Source organism: Simochromis diagramma, unplaced genomic scaffold (genome assembly GCF_900408965.1).
Source record: "Simochromis diagramma unplaced genomic scaffold, fSimDia1.1 OVJJ01000596.1, whole genome shotgun sequence".
Lineage (NCBI taxonomy): Eukaryota > Metazoa > Chordata > Actinopteri > Cichliformes > Cichlidae > Simochromis > Simochromis diagramma.
Genome location: NW_024387245.1, coordinates 10,814,302 through 10,832,108, shown reverse-complemented (window position 1 = coordinate 10,832,108; position 17,807 = coordinate 10,814,302). Strand labels below are relative to the sequence as shown.

Genomic DNA, 17,807 nt, shown 5'->3' with positions numbered 1-17,807 from the left:
GTCCTGAAGCAGCAAACGAGCCCCAGACCATCACACTACCACCACCATGTTTGAGCAATGGTGTGATGTTCTTTTTATAAAATGCTGTGTTAGTTTTACACCGGATGTAACGGGACTCAAACCTTCCAAGATGTTCAGCTTTTGACTCGTTTTGCGGTCTTGTGGATCATCAAGATGTGTTTTCTGGCAAAAAATAAGGCATTGCCTTTTTTGTGGTCAGGACTGTTTTCACCTTGGATCTCTCCAATGGATGCCATTTTTCCCAGTGTCTTTCTTATTGTTGAATCATGAACCTTAACTGAGAATAGTGAGAGTTGGAGTGGAGTTCTTCAGGTCTGATGTTCTTTAGATATTGTTGTGGGTTCTTTTGTGACCCCCTGGATGAATCGTTGATGTGCTCTTGGAGTAATTTTTGTGGGTGGTTAGTCCGGGGAAGGATCGCCACTATTCCATTTGTGTTTTGTCCAATTGTGGACAATAGCAAAAGATTAGAAATGGCTTTGTAACCTTTTTCAGACTAATATATGTCAATGACTTTGGCTTGTGACATCATGTCTATCATTTTAAAATCTTTTAGCCTACTCCACTTTGTCAGACAGGTTCAATTTTAGTGATTTCTTGAATCAACAAGCATGACAAGTGAAAAAAGGGGGTTGCCCAAAAATGTTAAGCCTAATAAATGAAATCATTTTAAAACTCTACTATATTTACTTGGTTTACTGGTGTCTAATATTAAACTTTGTCTGATGCTCTAAAACATGTAAGTCTGACAAACATGCAAAAAGAAAAAAAAGATAAATCGGGGAAGGGGCAAATGCTTTTTTGTGGCACTGTACATAGAGCTGCTGAGCATTGTTTTAAAGAAAAGCAGGAATAATCAATCACAATGAACAGATCTTATTGACATTTTTCCAATTGTGCACAGAGGCAATCAGTAGAATGGCAGCAGGAGTGTTGAGGGCATTAAGAGAGCAGGGAGGCATTCAGACGGGCAGGCGGCAGATAAAGAGGACTCTATTAGTCTCGGCTCATTGTGCCACTCTGATTTCTTTCCACTTTCTAATTGGCCGGCTTCTGCAGGCTTGGCAGCCATATTTCAGTTTAAAGGGGAAAGCTTCACAGGTCACGGGAATAAAGGGGCCTGCTTGACAGGTCACCAGTCTGATGTCTGCAGCATAGTCTTAGGTCAACGGTCAAACTAACATCAAGATAGGCAGCAGCAGAGTGGCTTGGCTCCTGCACTGAAGACTCAGTAAGGAAGTCAGCAGACTCACTGGAATGTTGTTTCTCAGCATTTCACCCAGAACATGTCTGCAGAAGAAATACCATATTTCAAAAAAATTATACTGAGCTTTTGCTCCTGTGACTTTGGTTGCTCCAAGGAAAATTCATACAGCATGTAATCTAAGAAGTAAAACAACTGCCAAATTAAGCAACAGCAATTGCCAATAACTGACTTTGTATCCAGTTCTTGAATTAATGAAGTCGTCCTTCAATCATCACTCTCCTTAAGTTTGAAACTGTGGATTTTTAACTGCAACTTTCAACATAGTATTACGTCCACCATAGCTCACAATAAGTCTAAAAGTATGACGCTCAGTGAATAAGTGTTCTTTCATTTTTATTGCCCCAGCTTAAGTGTTTTCAGCTATTACTATCAAAAAGCCCTTTGCAACTTCAACATTTAGCAGCATGGACGCTGAAGTTAGAGAAAATTTATATAGATATATAATAATTTGTTTTGCATATTACCGGAGCAAACAAAGGCAATAAAATAACAAAAGTAATCCAATTATGAGTAATCCATGAATTGCAGTAGTCGGAAGGATTAAGTAACTGACAACAGTATTTAGGAGGGATTTGCTGTGTGCAGCAGATCACATTGGAAATATACCCTACTAGCTCAAATAGCATTAAAGTTCACCTCAATGAGTCTAAAAACATGAAATTCACAGCGTACATTTGGACACACAAATACACACATATATACAAATTTGTGCACACACGTACACAATGCAGGGCAGCCTGCCTGGCACCAGACAGCAGTACGTGGCCAAATGAGATGTGTGAGAGCCCCCTGCTGCCAAGAGACGGACAGGAAGAAGAAACAAACCCTCTCTAATAGAGACATGACATGCTCGCCGGGGCGGAAACTCAAACAAACGATTAATGGGCCATGGAGCCTTTAGTACGGCAGCAAAATATCCTCCACTGCTCCCCCTCTCTGTAGTCACTTGTTCTTGTTCTGTCCCATGTTGACCAAGGGGGGATTGACATTTAAAAACCCAGGCCTCTACCCAGAAGCGACGTATTTTCTGCCACCCCTTTACTCCAGTTCTGCTGAGACACTTCAAGCGATGTAAGCGGACAACACAACTTAATATTGTGAACATCCCAGAGGGATCTCGTGCACTAAAGGAGAGTGTAAGACAGAAATATTGCCTAACTTTTTCTGTACTGTCTTTAATCAGATGTTGGTTCTATGATTTGAAACAAAGGCATTCTTTGGCTGCAAAGCTATCTAAAGCTATCTAAATCTGTTCCTATCAGGACAAGTGCTGCAATCAAGTCTTACGGCAAAGAGCAGCTCACTGAACGCAGTCTGTAATGATAGTGATGAAGCAAGTACAGAGACAAAAGCTTTAAAAATAGCCACACAGATGCAAACAGAAGCACACATCCCAAAATATCCCACGTGAGTCCGTCTCAAGTATGATGGAAGCTACTGATGATGCATCTCATTCATAAAGAACTCAGCTAATTTTGTTTAAGCTTTAATAGCAATGAAATGTAACCTAATCTGATTTTGTGGCAATGTTTCTTTAAACCATTAGTTTAAAGCTGGTCAGCCAAGGCACCTGAATGAGTCCAGGAAGTAATAGGCTCAGTGCAGTGTCCATTTTCATGGGGCCATGGAGCTCCATCCAGTCTAGTAGCTGCTCCTGTCTCCTCCTTCGTTTACCAGCACATCTCCTCCAAAGAAAGGCTGGAAGAAGGGAAGCCCCTTATGTTCATGTGTTTTGATTAGCAGGTAATGATCTTTGATCTAATGCGCTGACTGGGAAAGTGCGGCTCCCATTGAAATCCGGTAGATGCTTGGCCGACCTGGAGCCAGTGTCACTTCTCGTTAGGGCCTGCAGCTCCATGACCTCCCCGTTGCCAGTCCCAGGCCCCTCCCTCGCAGCATGAGCACCCTGCGTAATGATATCAATAGCAGCGGGGTGCAATGAATACAAATCCGCGTGCAGAATGTTTGGACAAGAATTCGCTCCCAGCCCTCCGCTCTTCCTGCCACCCCCCCCACCCACCGTTCAACCTCAATCCCCAACAAAAGGGCGGCAATCTGGACGGTTGATTTCACAGAAAATACTGACAACAGGGATAAACACCAGTGTTGACTGGCTATAGCTGATTTATAAAGTACTATAAAACTTTTTTAAATTCCACCCCCACAGCAAACAAACAACATGAACAATGGTGGGTGTAAGAAATACTACTTGAAATGTGTGTGATTGCAGTGAATTGTTTTAATGTATTCATGCATACAGCCAAACCCATTCAGCTGGAAACTATATGATTAATGGTTGTTACATGCATAACCTGAAAGAATACAAAACTCAGTTGTTCATTTGCATGAAATAGGACAATTCACAGAAATCTTCAGTTAGAAGTAATGTTTGTTTTTTTGGACTGCAAATCTATTATCTATCCTAGCCAGCTCACAAATTCATCTTACTTTGTCATTAGAGTAAAATTCTATTTTATTTCTGTATATTTTGTAAAATAAACAACAGCTGGCGGAAAAGAAAAACTCCTGCACAGTTCTCATTTAAGGCGCACTATTCCCTATTGAACACTCTGTGCAGTGTTGGACCTGACATGGCAGCCACCAGATTTCCGCCTCTGTTATTGACAGAGCCAGTTAAAGCAGCCTGACCACCGGTGCCCATAATAAAGGTACGTTCATGGAGCTGGCCAACAAGAACCTCAGTTAAAAGAGGGAGGAAAGAACCAAACATTTCTTTTCTGAATTAACAAGACTGGAAAAGTAATAAAAATCCCCTCTATGAGACCTGTTTATTATCAATTACTGCAGCACAATACAGCCACCTTGTGAGCACACGTACATGTGCTTTAGCCATGCGCCTTTCTGCACAGACTTGTGCACACAGGAGTCCTCTCTTCTTCACTCGGCCAGGTCATTACCGCTGTCTGAACACACCTCAATGGCACAAACCTTTTCAGCTGCGTTCTTCAATGTTTAATGTGCTGTGAGACGCAACCGTGTGAAGAACAATATCCAAGACCTCATGGTTTTAATTACTAGTGTATGAAGAAGAGGAAACATCCACAAAGTGATGAACAACATAATTTCATAAAGGTGCTGAAACTCCAAAGTCATGTTTTTACATTTTAGCCTCTAAGTTAAAGGAGAGAGAGATGAAATCAAACGGAGTAGATATAACATGCAGCAACATAACAAAAACATAACAAAAGCCTGTGTCATTAGTTCATTTCCATGTTTTTATCGTTTTTCTTTAATGGGCCCATTCTCTCCCTTCCAAGCGGTTAGGGAAGGGAGAGAAGAGCCTGCTCTGAGAGATGACTCACGGACACGTGAGCGTCTTTGACACTCCCTCACCAATTTTTTAAATAAAATGTGGTTTTGATCATCTTTTTGCAACACTCACACGTCCTGAACGATCCACATATATGAGCCATGCTCCTTGTCAGAGAGCTTTCATAGCCTGTGGTCTGTCATCACTGAGGATGACACCATGTAAACTCTGTTAATTGCACACAACAAGAGTGCACGCTGTCAATATGTGGTGCTAGAGACAAATTAATAACGTCTTGGAGGAAGTGAAGTTTGCTGTGTTTTTACTGCGTTCTACTTCCTAAAATTGCCCAGTACCAACACTGTTCATTAGTATTACCATTATTATTTTTAATAGTAGTATTGGTATTATTGTAAGTATTATTATAGATCTGTATTTAAGAACTCACATAAGACTAGGGCAGACAATGAATTAGTCAAATGTGGTGCGTGTTGAATGATTTATGATGTATTATACAGTCGTCTATTTACAATGGTGTGAGGAGCCCCATCTCCTCTGACTCAACACTCAGGCTGTCTTTGTCTCGAAAGGTTTTTCTCAAGTACATCTTAAATGCATTAGCTTGAATATTACTACAGTAAATTAAATCTTTATGTGTACATGAAGCAGCTTCCTGGGGTCACACATCTTTTGTCATACAGCGTCCAGATTATTTAAGTCTACAGCAATTTTTTTTTGCAGGCATTTGTCTTTTGCTTTGGCATTTTAAACATATGGTGAAAATGTACTCAGCACGTCCCGATTTTTTTTTTTCACCTTATAACAACTTGTCCTAATGCTTGATAATTTAATGAAAAGAGAAATGGCATCAAACATCTGAATGAGAGGTAAGATTAAGATAAATAGCTACATCTGGCTCTCACTTGAAACTCTGAAAGGAAGTGAAGATAACTAAAGAGGGTCTGGTTATTCATCAACATCCAGACATGTGCCCATACCCGACTGTAACAGCTTAGAAAAACAGACACAGGCAGACAGAAACTCAGCAGCCGTGCATGCTCGAATGCAGCACCTGACTTTGGCCCATGTTTTTTTTTTTTTTAAACATTCTTAAAGTTTTATTGTTGAGGAGAAGAAGGGAAGTGATGAATTGACAGCTGGGCCAGGAGGGCACCTGGTTAATGTCACCTGTCATCTAGACTCTTAGTGCCCCACACATCCGCTTGCATCCCTCTCTCTCTTTTTCTTTCCATTCTTTTTCTCAAGGGAGCAACTTTTCCTCCAGATTCTGACTGACATAAACCCCAGAGCCTCAGACCCCAAACAGAATCTGCCTGCAGACTCTGGGCTGCTTGTCTTCTGTCTACTTCATCTATCTCTTTCTTCCACGATTTCCATCCCGTTACCCCCCCCCCCCCCCCCCCCCCCAGCTCCCTTTGTTCTTGCAGTCGATCGATGCGCCATAACTCAACTGGCCTCTGGTGTTTGATGTCTGAGCTCTGGATATCATTTCAACCATTTTTGTTTAACCACTGAGCTACACTGATAAAACCATGTCTCACGAACAAAGGCGCACAAATGATGTGTGCACGCAAACACACATAGGCACAATATACCCACACTTAATCCTAAAAATATATGGAAGCGATGAGATAAGTTGAGAGAAAAGAAAAAGAGACTGCAGTAAGTCTTCAAGCATACAGCAAGCGTGAAAACAGCAGGCGTCCTGTAAAAAGGTTTGCCATTCTGGACAGTTCTTGGTTCATGGAAGAGCCAATAAAGTGGACGTGCTGTGTGCTGGTTGTCAGTTGTAAGTCAGTCATTGAGGGGGAAAAAAATGTAAAATCATCTTTATGCAATGAATTTGCTTCTGACAGCATAAAGAGGAACAAAAGCAATAACTTGCCAATCAGAGAAGTAAGGTGTGCTTTGTTATGCGTGTGCACTTTCCAGAATACTAACTTGAACTGATGATTTATGTGTCTCATCTTCTGATCACTTTAATTGGTTCATCTAGACCAGACTTTTGAATAAATCCAAGAATTGCAGTTTATCCAAAAAGACCAGTTTATAAAGTCAGAGATCACGTTTAAAAGCAGAATCTCAAAGTGAAGGCACAACAAAGCCTGTAAATGCTGAAAAGTTGCAGAAATATAATCACTCGTGACAACATAAAAGGTGCAAGAAGAGGGCAGAGCTTTTTTTAACATAGTTTTTTTTGGGCCTTTTTGACTTTATTAAATAGCGTAGTGAAAAGTAGGCATGGAAATGGATTAACACATGCAGCAAAGGAGTCAGAGTCAAACCTGGCCTGCGGCATTCAGCCTTGGGGCAAATGGCTGCCTGCTCCCCCTGTAAGCTAAACAGGCACCCACGGGGAGTGCTTCTGAGAGTGAGGGTGACACATTAACATAAGACTTCTTTATTTATACTTTAATCATTTTATGTTTGCAGCAGTGAACAGCAGGAACATAGCAAATGCTGTTTGTTCATTTCTCTAACCCCTCTAACTTATCGGTTCAATCATATTTCATATTTCATATTATATATATATATATATATATATATATATATATATATATATATATATATATACTTGAGAATGTATTTTTGAATGTGACAATTTCTTAGTTAATAATAATAATAATAAATCTCCAGTAACATTTTGCCACCTATAACTGGTTTATAGTTTTATTAGATTAGAGTAGATTACTGTTACATTAAATGCAAAGACAGAGGTGCTGCTTATGGTAAAATTAAATGAAGCATTGTGTAGTTACTTCTATTAAAATCCCTTAATGCACATTTAAAGTCAACTCATTCAAAATGTTTAAAGATGCATATTGAATCCTGCATTGTGTCAAGCTAATTTTTCACAATGAAGTTAAGTATGAGTATGCATTAAGAATGAGCCAGATTTATATGTGTGTTCAATATGGTGCAACCATGTTAGCCATTTTTAGCCATTGGTGTTGAACTTTAAACAACCAACACTGTAGAATTTGCTGCCTGTTAATGTAATGGGCTAAATGCTTTACACCAGAAATTAAATTGTGAGCAGCTCCAGCACTACTTTGTGTAAGGCCTTTAAGTTCCAGTCACTTATATTTACAGCGATCTCTCTAAATCTGAAAGTAGTGACATTCATTCTGTACATTTTATTGCCTTCTGATATAAATAAGAGGAGTAGGTGACAAAGAAAAAACAAAACTTTAAGGATTTTCTTTTCCTTTTTTTTCTACAGTGCATTTTAATTACAGTACGGTTCAGCTTCACCAAACAGAATCGTGTTTTTTGTAAAGATCCTAATCTATACCACTCCTTTCTCAGCTCCCTTGAAGCGGACTCCAGCAAAAAGAGCTCTGACTTGACCTATCATGTCATGAGATACAGGAGTGTGTTCAGGTGCATTGAACTGGGAGGGAGTGCAGTTGTCATGTTTCCTAACGTGTAGCAGGATGTATTGCTGGCAGAAGCAGCAGGGGAGATCCAGAGTCTCTCCTGAACACTCAGAGACTCATGAAAGAATGATGGTTGATTACCTGCAGGAGATGAGCTACACAGACCCTCCAGAGTCACAGGATAGCACGCTGTCACAGCCGAGCTCCATCGCTGAAGACATCAAGGAAACATAAAGGGGGGAAATCAAACCATTTGGGGGGGTTTTGCTGTTTTTGTTGCTATTTTTGAATATCAGCAAGAATATAAGGTATCACACATTTCATATGGTGGAACAGTTGTGTTTCTTGCTTTGTGTTTTGGCAGAAATGTGTTGTAAGCAAATGAAATTGACAAAAATCTCAAGTTTATATTGTACAAACCTTATTACTTGTTTATCTACAGCACCTGTCAACACTGTTACCTTACACTGACTTTCTACCTTAGAAAACACAGTGAAGTCCCATTTTCCTTTATATCCATCTTTAGATTTCATTGCTAATACACAATTTTGTGCCACAGCCTGGCGTTTTTGGGAGAACAAGATCCAGATGGTTTGAGGGCCCCGTCAGTTTTCCTCCACAAGCCACTCTGGTTATCGGCAAGTTCACTTCACTTCAAGGAACCACTGACAGCCCTGTTAATTAGCACCTTTAGCCCTTTCCCCCCAGACACAGACAACAGTAAGACATCCATATGTCTGCTAACTCTGGTCCTCGTTCTGCATCTTTAGCCTGTTTCTTTGTTTTAGGTTGTATATGTGGAGCAAAGCAACATCATCCTACAGGCAACAAAAGTGTTGCACAAACAAGTAAATCTGAGTTTGAAGATAACAAACGCACAGCAACACTTACAAATGAAAATTAAAATCCAGATGACTGCTGTAATTACCTGAATGAAGGAAAAAGTGCTAAACCTGTGGGCCACATCTTGCAGCAAAGTTTTGATTTTAACTTTTATGTCAAAATTAACATCAATTAATATAAAATATAAAGTATTGGGTAAAAACTGTGGCATAAGGAAAATAATAAAAAGCTGACTTTTTACCAAGCTGTCATAGCAGTGCAGCCACCGCAGAACAAAAACGTAACCCAGAGTAACCCAAACTGCTTTGTTTGAAAATGAAAGCCATAAGAAGCAGTTCATAGCACAGTGGCATCAGTCCAGGGTCAGTACAGGCCCGTGGCCTCTACCCTCAGCGGAACTGAGTTTCTGACCTGGTGGTCATTTGTCCGAAGCGTAGGCTCAACCCTGGACAGCCTGCAGAGGAGGAGAATCTTTGATCTGCAGTTGCTGTGAATTTGGAGTAATGAAAGTTCCCCTGCTAAATTACAGTGGAGTTCAAAAGACTAATAAATAATCGTGTCCAACAGTTACAGGTGACTGATACAGACGTATGTCATACTCTGCTTTTACATAGAAAGCTTGAATTCTGGTGAATCAACACATAACTGCCTGTAATGTGCCCATTTTTAAATATTTAGAGCTCTACTAGCGCCCAATTTGACGAAGTGATCAAAACAAAATGAGGTCATTTATACAAGAGACTAAAAAAAGCTGACCACGGGTGTGATCCTGCCGTGCGTTTGAAGTGGTCAGCTGGGGGCGGGACAAATTGGGTTGATTGATAGTTATTTGGCCTATAGGGTCGGTTGAGCTTCCTCCAGGAGGTCGTGTCCTGTCTGGCCCCTGTCCACTGGACACTTCCACAACATATCCGGGGTCTCGGCCCTCAAAACTGACTCATGCATACAACGCATGCGCGCAAGCACACACACATACACACCCACATACACACATACACTGTACCCTCTTGGCGCCAAGCTGCAGTGGTGGTCAGGGCCTTGCATGCCATCCAGGGTCTGGTGTGACGGCGAGGGGAGGAAGCAAGGGGGAGTGAGAGATGTGAAAATAGTCTTTAACCAATCACAATCCTTAGTTCAACTTATGGAAAAGGTTACAGCACTCCTCATCCCCTCTCCAGGCACCATAACTGTAATTTTAAGTCATTCTGTCTTTTACATCTATATTACTCAACACACCAGATGTAAAGAATATAACCTTTTAGCTCTGCACCTGGCTGTACAAATATTAGGCTTCAGGAGACTCCTGCAAACACCCCAACGTGCATACTGCAAATGAACAGTTGGGGGCCACTTTTCAAAATATTGTTAGCTCTCAGGGATCCCTGATGAATGGCCTCACACACAAACCTTTCCACACTGGACAGTGCCTGAACGTGTGCTCATTTTAAAATCACTCACAAACAACCAGAACTTGTGCCACGGTGGGGGTTCACAGAAATGACTTTCAGTCATCTGAGTCTGACCTGCCATCAATGGTAATACCGCCATCTTTTGGTGACTAAGGTAATAGCAGGAGTGTATGTGCATGTGTGGATATCCTTTCCTTTAAAACATTAACCACAAAAAACTAATGTAAAGTAAAAACATATACTAGAGCTTGAGTGTATTAGTTTAGTCTTAGATTATATTATTATAAGGTGGGGTTAAAAATATCTAAAGATATATATAAAATATATAAAGAAACTTCTTGAAAATCTTTTTTTTATAGTTCATAATATGCAATATTAGAGAGACAAATATAGAAAAAGTTCAATTTTTTAAAAGTTAAATGTGTATCGAATTCATGTTCATCACTTAATAAAATGTGCAAAAACTCTCTAAACACAATTACACAAGTCAAATGTTTTGAAGCTCTACAACATGAACCACAAGATATTCATGCTGTGAAAATAAGAGAATGTGCTCAGCGTTTACAAAGAAACCGAGAACTTGATAAATATGGATAACAGATACAACAACTGTCTGGACTGTCCAGATTCTCGAGAGCCTCTGTCTTAACAAACTTTGTCATCTTGTTATCCATGGTTTGCTTTAAGCATCCTACTGCTTCAATGTCCAGTGATTATTTTGATTTTCACTGTTTCTCTGATCCTGTGGAAGACAAATGAAGTGTGGAACCACAGAGAGACAGACAGCTCACAGAGGGTGAAAAGAGAGTCTAGGAAAACATTCCTTAGACAAGGAAAGGAGAGGAGGGTAGAGGGGGGAGGAAAGGATGGAAAGATGTGGTTATGCTATTCTTCAATATGTTAAGTCAAATGCAAAAGGCTTTATGACCAGGATCAGGATGCATAGACGTGAAGTTAACTGCTGAAAGGGATACAAATGCACAAACTGACAGTCTGCAGTTAAAGAAATCAAATCCACAATGGCTCTTCTGAACTAATGTAGGTAAGCAGTTTTTTTTTTATGCTTACCCACAGATGAATGATGGTATGAGGAGGGATATTGTATGCAAGGAAAAAGTTGCAGGGCCATTGGTCACTTTAGGGAGCCGGGTTCTGTGCCAGAGAGGGGTGGAAGGTGTTGACTAGATGCAAACGAGTCGGCCCCATCGAGAAGCGACAGTGGAGTTGATAACTCACTTTCCACCCACCCAGAGAGGACCTCTTTATAAGGGCTTTCTGACGGGGACCCAGGCACCTGAACATCCCCAAAATAACCCTCTCTGAGTCCTAATCCAATGGGATGATGAGCTGTGGCTCCGTGCCTGCATGTTTCCCCTCTCCAAAGCACAGTGGTCTAAAAATCAAAATGCAGATGCTCTTAATTGTGCACAAACTAAACGTATGTGTTCGCAGCAGACGTGTGTTGTTAATTTCCAAAGGTCTACAACTGTATATTTAACTAACTATTCAACGTTGGAACACGCACAACCAACCCAACAACCTCTATATTCAGCGTTTGTGGTCAAAGTGACACAAAATAAAGAGAATGTGGGAAGATGCTGAGGGTAATAAAAAAAAAAGAAATCCAAATCAGGGAAAAGGCTTTGCATACTGGCTGCATTTTACTATAATAGCACACAGGCGAGCAGTGGAAACACCATCTAGCAGCTTGCTGTAGATGTAATTGTCCTAGCTGGAAAGCCTCTTTCCTTTTTGCAGAGGGTGCACCCAGATTTACAGCTTGTCAGCAGTAACAGATCATAGCAGAGACACAGCTCCGTGGCAGTGACAGATTTTCTTTACATAACAATTGGAAGATCGTGAATTTTAGACGGCATGTCTTTCCAGAGAGCATATACTCGGGCAATTTAAGAAGGGATTCAGCTTAGACAGCTTATGTCATACATCAGTTAATGTTTAATGTTTCAAATCCACAAAGTCACTGACATATTAAAGTAATCATTGCTGCGGTGATGACAAATTGTTTTCCTGACATTTCATTCAAATATTTCCAAATAACGATTAATAATCTGAAGATAAGCAGAGGACATGTCAGACAGTGCACGTGCAGTTTGTAGCCGGGCTACAAGTGTGATTGGGGTCAGAAGTTTTCCATTATCAGGACTGAAGGATTCTAAGCTGTTTTACTCATTTATTTATTGTTACACAATTTGATATGATGCAAGTGTAAACAGATTTTAGAAGCATCTGAAGAAGTGTATTTCCTTTCACAATATGCTTGCAATAGGTACTGCTGCAGCTCATTTCTGAACTTCAGCTTGTAACACTTCATCACAGTCCTTTCAGATTTTTGACATTCAGATTGGTTTGATGCCAATCTGGTTCCTATTTGTCTTAGTAAAAGGCTTACAGGCACACAATCCCAACAGACCTTTCTATTTTAATTAGGACATTTCTGGCTCGAGACAGCCTGCAGTCCTTCCCTTGTGATCAAGCTAATTTTAGGTTCCCTTTAAGCATCTGCATAGCAGGTTGTTCCAAACATCTTCATAGGCTGCCTGTTTCCAAAACAAAGCCACAGCACTGTAATTATAATTTGACAATAAACCAAGCTAACCAGCATTTGACCCAACAACATCTCAGCTCCACCCAGTCTGCCAGGCCAGACCTTGAAAGCTGTATAAAACAAGAACACAACAACAGTCACACACACTCACACAAAATTCCTCATTGAAGGTATTCATATTGTTATACTTTTAACGAGTTGTTGGCATTTTTCCCCCCATAGAAAAATAAAATTACTGAGAGCGGTTAATGTCAGTCCTGTTGGCCCTGTCATTCCACAAGTGGCCTTTTGCCTTGTAAGCGATAGCCTGAGAAAGGGCAGCAATCTTATCACTGGAGAGAGCACACAGAGAAGAGAGCCAGACTGCATGCAAAGAAGGCTGCTTGGGAAGGAATGAAACACACACACATCTGCAAAGAGATAATTACACTGATAAAAGATTAAGATTAATGAGATAACTATGGGGGAAAGAAAATCTAAATATATTGTTCTGATATCAAATATGGAGGACCAAAACTGCCAAGATCACAAATAAGTAAAGAACTAACCAAATTAGTCAATGTGTAAAATATTATGCCATTAAATATAACAAATAATATAATCAAAATAAAGGTAGGTATTACTTTACAAAATGTTATATATATTTTTTCTCTATTTATTTAGCCTATTTTGTTTCCCTAACCTCATTTATTTCTGTATATGTTATTTATTTTACATTTGCACATCATCTATGCATTTAAAGTATTACTAAAGTAACATAAAAATAATTGTATATAATAATTAAGATATTAATTAAAAAAGAGATTAAATTAAGTAGACTGCATTTATTAACATTAATATTTATTTATTTATTTATTATTAGGGTATTTTACAATACAACAGTTTACAATACAATACAATACAATAATCAGACTATCCTTTACAGTATCAAGAAGGACAGAACGCAACAGATTGAGTGCCAAAATAATAAGCAGCACTGCTTCAAAGTTTGCAGAGCTAACTACAAATGTAAAAAAAGAAATTGCAGCTTTAAATCAACTACGCTTAATAAAGCAGCATGTCAAATTCTATAATTAAACACATATATGTATAACTGTGTAACATATGCATCCTAGTGTTATATGACTTGCAGCACTCTGATGCTCAAGCTCTTGTCATATCTCAAGTGGATGCTGTGTTAGTCCTGGGAACTCTAAACAAAGATAAAGCTGCCGTTCCTGATGACTGGAGAGCCGCTGTAGCACTAGAGAGTGCCAGGACGGGGAGTGGGGACTTGAGATAGACAAGGTGGGTGAGGGATGGTTTCACAGAGGATGCGGATATGAAGAAAAGGTAGGCTGTGGTTCAGTATCTGTGCATGGGGATTAACTGATATCATAGGCAACATTCTCTCCTCCAGTCCAGATACTTTGGAGACAGACAGTTCAAATTCCTTGTCTGGATGTTATTCTCCATGCAGTAAGACATATTCCTGGTTATGAGCAAGTGGAGATTAGTTAGCTTGACTTTTTTTTTCTAAATTGCTTCATTGTTTAGTTTGTCTGCCTGTACATTTTATTCGGTACTTAATATTGGTCTGTAAACAGTGGACTGCAAAATTTTAATAACACATTGATTAAGTTTGCCCAGTGACACACTTTTGTAAGCCTCATTTTAATCGTTCTTTTAATACAAATATAAAGATCTTATTTAATTCTAAAAGTCCCCTTTTTGTATGTAAGTGCATGAATGGCTTTTATGCCCCGTTATATCTATGATGTGCTAATTGTGAGTTGAATAGACAAGATAAATTACACAGGATGTACATGGTTATTGTGCATATACATGTAAATGTACAGATACAATGAATAATAATATCTGTAAATACATCTACATTTTCTAGAATATGATCATGTTGCAAAGCCCAAAATAAATATTTGTAGATGTGTGTGCATGTAAAAATATGGACAACTGCTTATATTTTCTTCATATTGCATAATCACGTTTTGTACATGCTACATTCACTGTAGACATATAATGCATTTTATTTGAGTTAATTGTTTAGCTAGATTTTATATTGTATGCACTGCTTTAGTTGGTAAATTATATGCAGCCTATTTTCTCTCTCTCTCTCTTTTTTTAACAAGTAACTGAGCCTAAAAGTTATACTAACAAATTAAATGCATTCAGGATTTAAATCACAACATGAGTAACAAGTTCAGTTTTGGCTTCTGTTATAAAAGTGCATTAAACACAAAGATCTATAAACGGGTGTGATATAAAGGGCCCTCTACTGGGAACTATGACAGTGCTCCATCTCCATGGTTACTCTGTTGTGTTTGTACCAATCAATTGTTTTTTCATCTTCAGCTGCTTCACACGACAACTGAAAGCCTCAAGTCTTCATGAGTCAGGAGCCAGCAGCAATGAATAAATGGGTAACTTTTATGGTATGTATGCATATCATCCCGAAACAACAGGAGCATTGTAATCACATCCAGATGGACTCCTGCTCTTCGATTGTGTTGTGTTGCTCTTTCTTGTGCTGCGCACGTGGTCATATTTTACACCTGCCAAGCAGCTGAAGGAATGACAGAAGTCTCTTTGGTCGGATGATTGACTGTTGGATCTTCTGCAGGAAATAAATTACATGATGTATTGAAATATGGTCAAAAAAACACTCACATGTGACAGAGCAAGCGCATCACTGATGAGTGAAAAAAGTCTGCTACATACTATTAGTTATGAATATAACCCCCAAAGATTAGTGCTTTTTAAACACAAATAAATAAACCTTTTTTTAATCAATTGACTTAATGTAAAAAAAAAAAAATACAATAAATATTAAAAAAAAGCAGATACTAAAATCCACACTAAGTTAAAATTTCTTTTGTAAATTTATCTAGTAATATCTTACATTTCCAATTTTATTAATAAAAATAAATGTGGATATTGTAGGCATATAAAGTAACTGATGGCTTGGTCATTGTTTCTTTTTATAAAACATTAATTCTCTTTCTTATTTTGTTGGTTTGTTATTTTTGTTGGATTAAGTGAACATGCCCAATACAGTTATAATAAAGGTCGTCAATGTCACCGTTATCTTAGAACATACACGTCAAATTTCCTTTCTTCAAACTTTCCTTCCCTAAATGTAAGTGAATTACAAAAAAAAAGAAAACTTTACCAGACAAGATTAAAAATATTTGAAAACTGGACATGTAAATGATGTTTACTATTAGGTCTACACTTCACATAAGCGGAGATGTTAGAATTACTAAATTACTTAAAGAAAAAAAACTTTATACCAGAGCATAACTGAAAAAAACAATATACAATAACACAATACAGACCCACTATCCACTAACCTATTCAGCTGCTTCTGAATGCAAATATCTAATCAGCCAATCACATGCCAGAAAAAAAAGGTGATTTAAGTGACTTTGAAGGCAGCATTGCTGTTGGTGACAGATGGGCTGTTTTACGTTTTTCAGACACTCCTGATCTTCTCAAATTTTCTCAGGAATTTACAGAGAACAGTCCAAACTGAAAAAGCGAAATAAACATTTCCCTGGGTAAAAATGCCTTGTTGATTGCAGAAGTTAGAGGGGCGTGGCCATGCTGAAGGCAAGAGGAATTCTAAGCCAGTTTCTCAACCCAGCCCATCTGATATCAGTAACCACAACACATTCAGTCAATTAAAAGTCGCCTTTCTTGCCCGTTCCGATGCTCGCTTTCAACTTTGAAATGAGAGCACTTGGACAACAGTAATGATGAATAATTGCAAATAGAGCATGTTTACAGAATTTAATGTCATTTTTATAGAGCACCTCTTATTTTAAGAAAAGATGGGCGAGACGATTTTTGAAACTAACTGCAAATTAAGCACACACTATTTAATATCTGTATTTTACCATTTTGAGTAAGACTATTTTCAGTACTGCCAAAACACTGTTATTAGACTGCCAACAATGCTTTACAAGTAGTAAATCCAGGTCAGTGGATCATAATTAAACATAACTCTGTGGCAAACGCAGAGTTCAGCAGGCCATCAAGGAAGAAGTGACGTGCATTTCTGCAGTGTAAAGATGCACAAAGCATTTTCTCCTTAATCTACAGTCACACAAAGCACCAGGAAAATCTTTGGTGATGTTCTCAGATGATTCTGACGCTTATCACCCAGTTCCTCGTGATGTCCTCCACACCATCAACCCTCTGTCCTCCTCACAGTTTCTTCCTCAGCTTGCCTTTCTTATGGCCACCCCTTCCAAAACCTGACTTTTTAACTTCTCCGAGCCACTTTTTGTTCTTGGAGCGGAGCTTCCTCATCCCCCCGCCCTGCAGGAACTGGTGCTTCTGCTTTTTCTTGCGCTGCTTCATGATCTGATCCTTTGTTTTCAGCTCCGAGCGTGCTTTGTGGTCACCGGAGCTCTGTACGTTTGGACCTCGTCGGCCACGGCCACGACCTGGGAGAGGCACGACACAACAAAGAGGTTGGAGGTTATAGCTCGCAAGGCTGGAAGAGGGACTTGAAGTATTTACCTTTAGAGTTGAGTTAAAACATGGTGGCTGATGGTCTATATTTAACAGGCAGACATGTTTGTGCTATTCATTTTGATGCCTTCCTACCTCTTGCTGGCTTCCTGCCTCCTCCGCCTGTTTCTCCATCCGATCCAGATCCTGTATCATCAATCTTGTATTTTTTCTTCCACTCCTCATAACTGACATGTTGTCAAGTGATACAACATCTTCACAGTACAGCTTAATATTGTCATAGGAGTAGAGAAGGGGAAAGAAGGGGAAAAAAGACTTTAAATTATAGTTTGAAATGACCATTTGGTGGATTCTGAGTCAAACATAGGGAAATTTGTACCATTTCATCATTTTCTTCTGCTGGTTAAGGCGATCGCCTTCATCTCCCATGAGATCAAGGACAGCTGAAGAGGCCTGCTGTTCAAAAGCACTGCCCTCTCCACCGAGACTCAACCTGTCGACGCATAAAACAGGACAAAACAGGCATAAACACAAAGACCAGTCACATGTATTTAAC

At 39.3% G+C, this 17,807-nt stretch overlaps 1 long non-coding RNA gene across 2 annotated transcripts; it reads right to left on the bottom strand.

The window, feature by feature from the left end:
* Positions 1 to 17,126: 17,126 nt before the first annotated feature.
* On the bottom strand, positions 17,127 to 17,739 carry LOC120714377. 2 transcript variants are annotated; one of them, XR_005691404.1, is made up of 3 exons: positions 17,631 to 17,739; positions 17,387 to 17,518; positions 17,127 to 17,223 (listed from the first exon to the last, which is right to left on the bottom strand). It is a non-coding gene; the product is annotated as an uncharacterized LOC120714377 (long non-coding RNA). The 2 variants fall into 2 exon arrangements; XR_005691403.1 differs by having other exon boundaries at positions 17,387 to 17,739.
* Between the last annotated feature and the right edge of the window lie 68 nt (positions 17,740 to 17,807).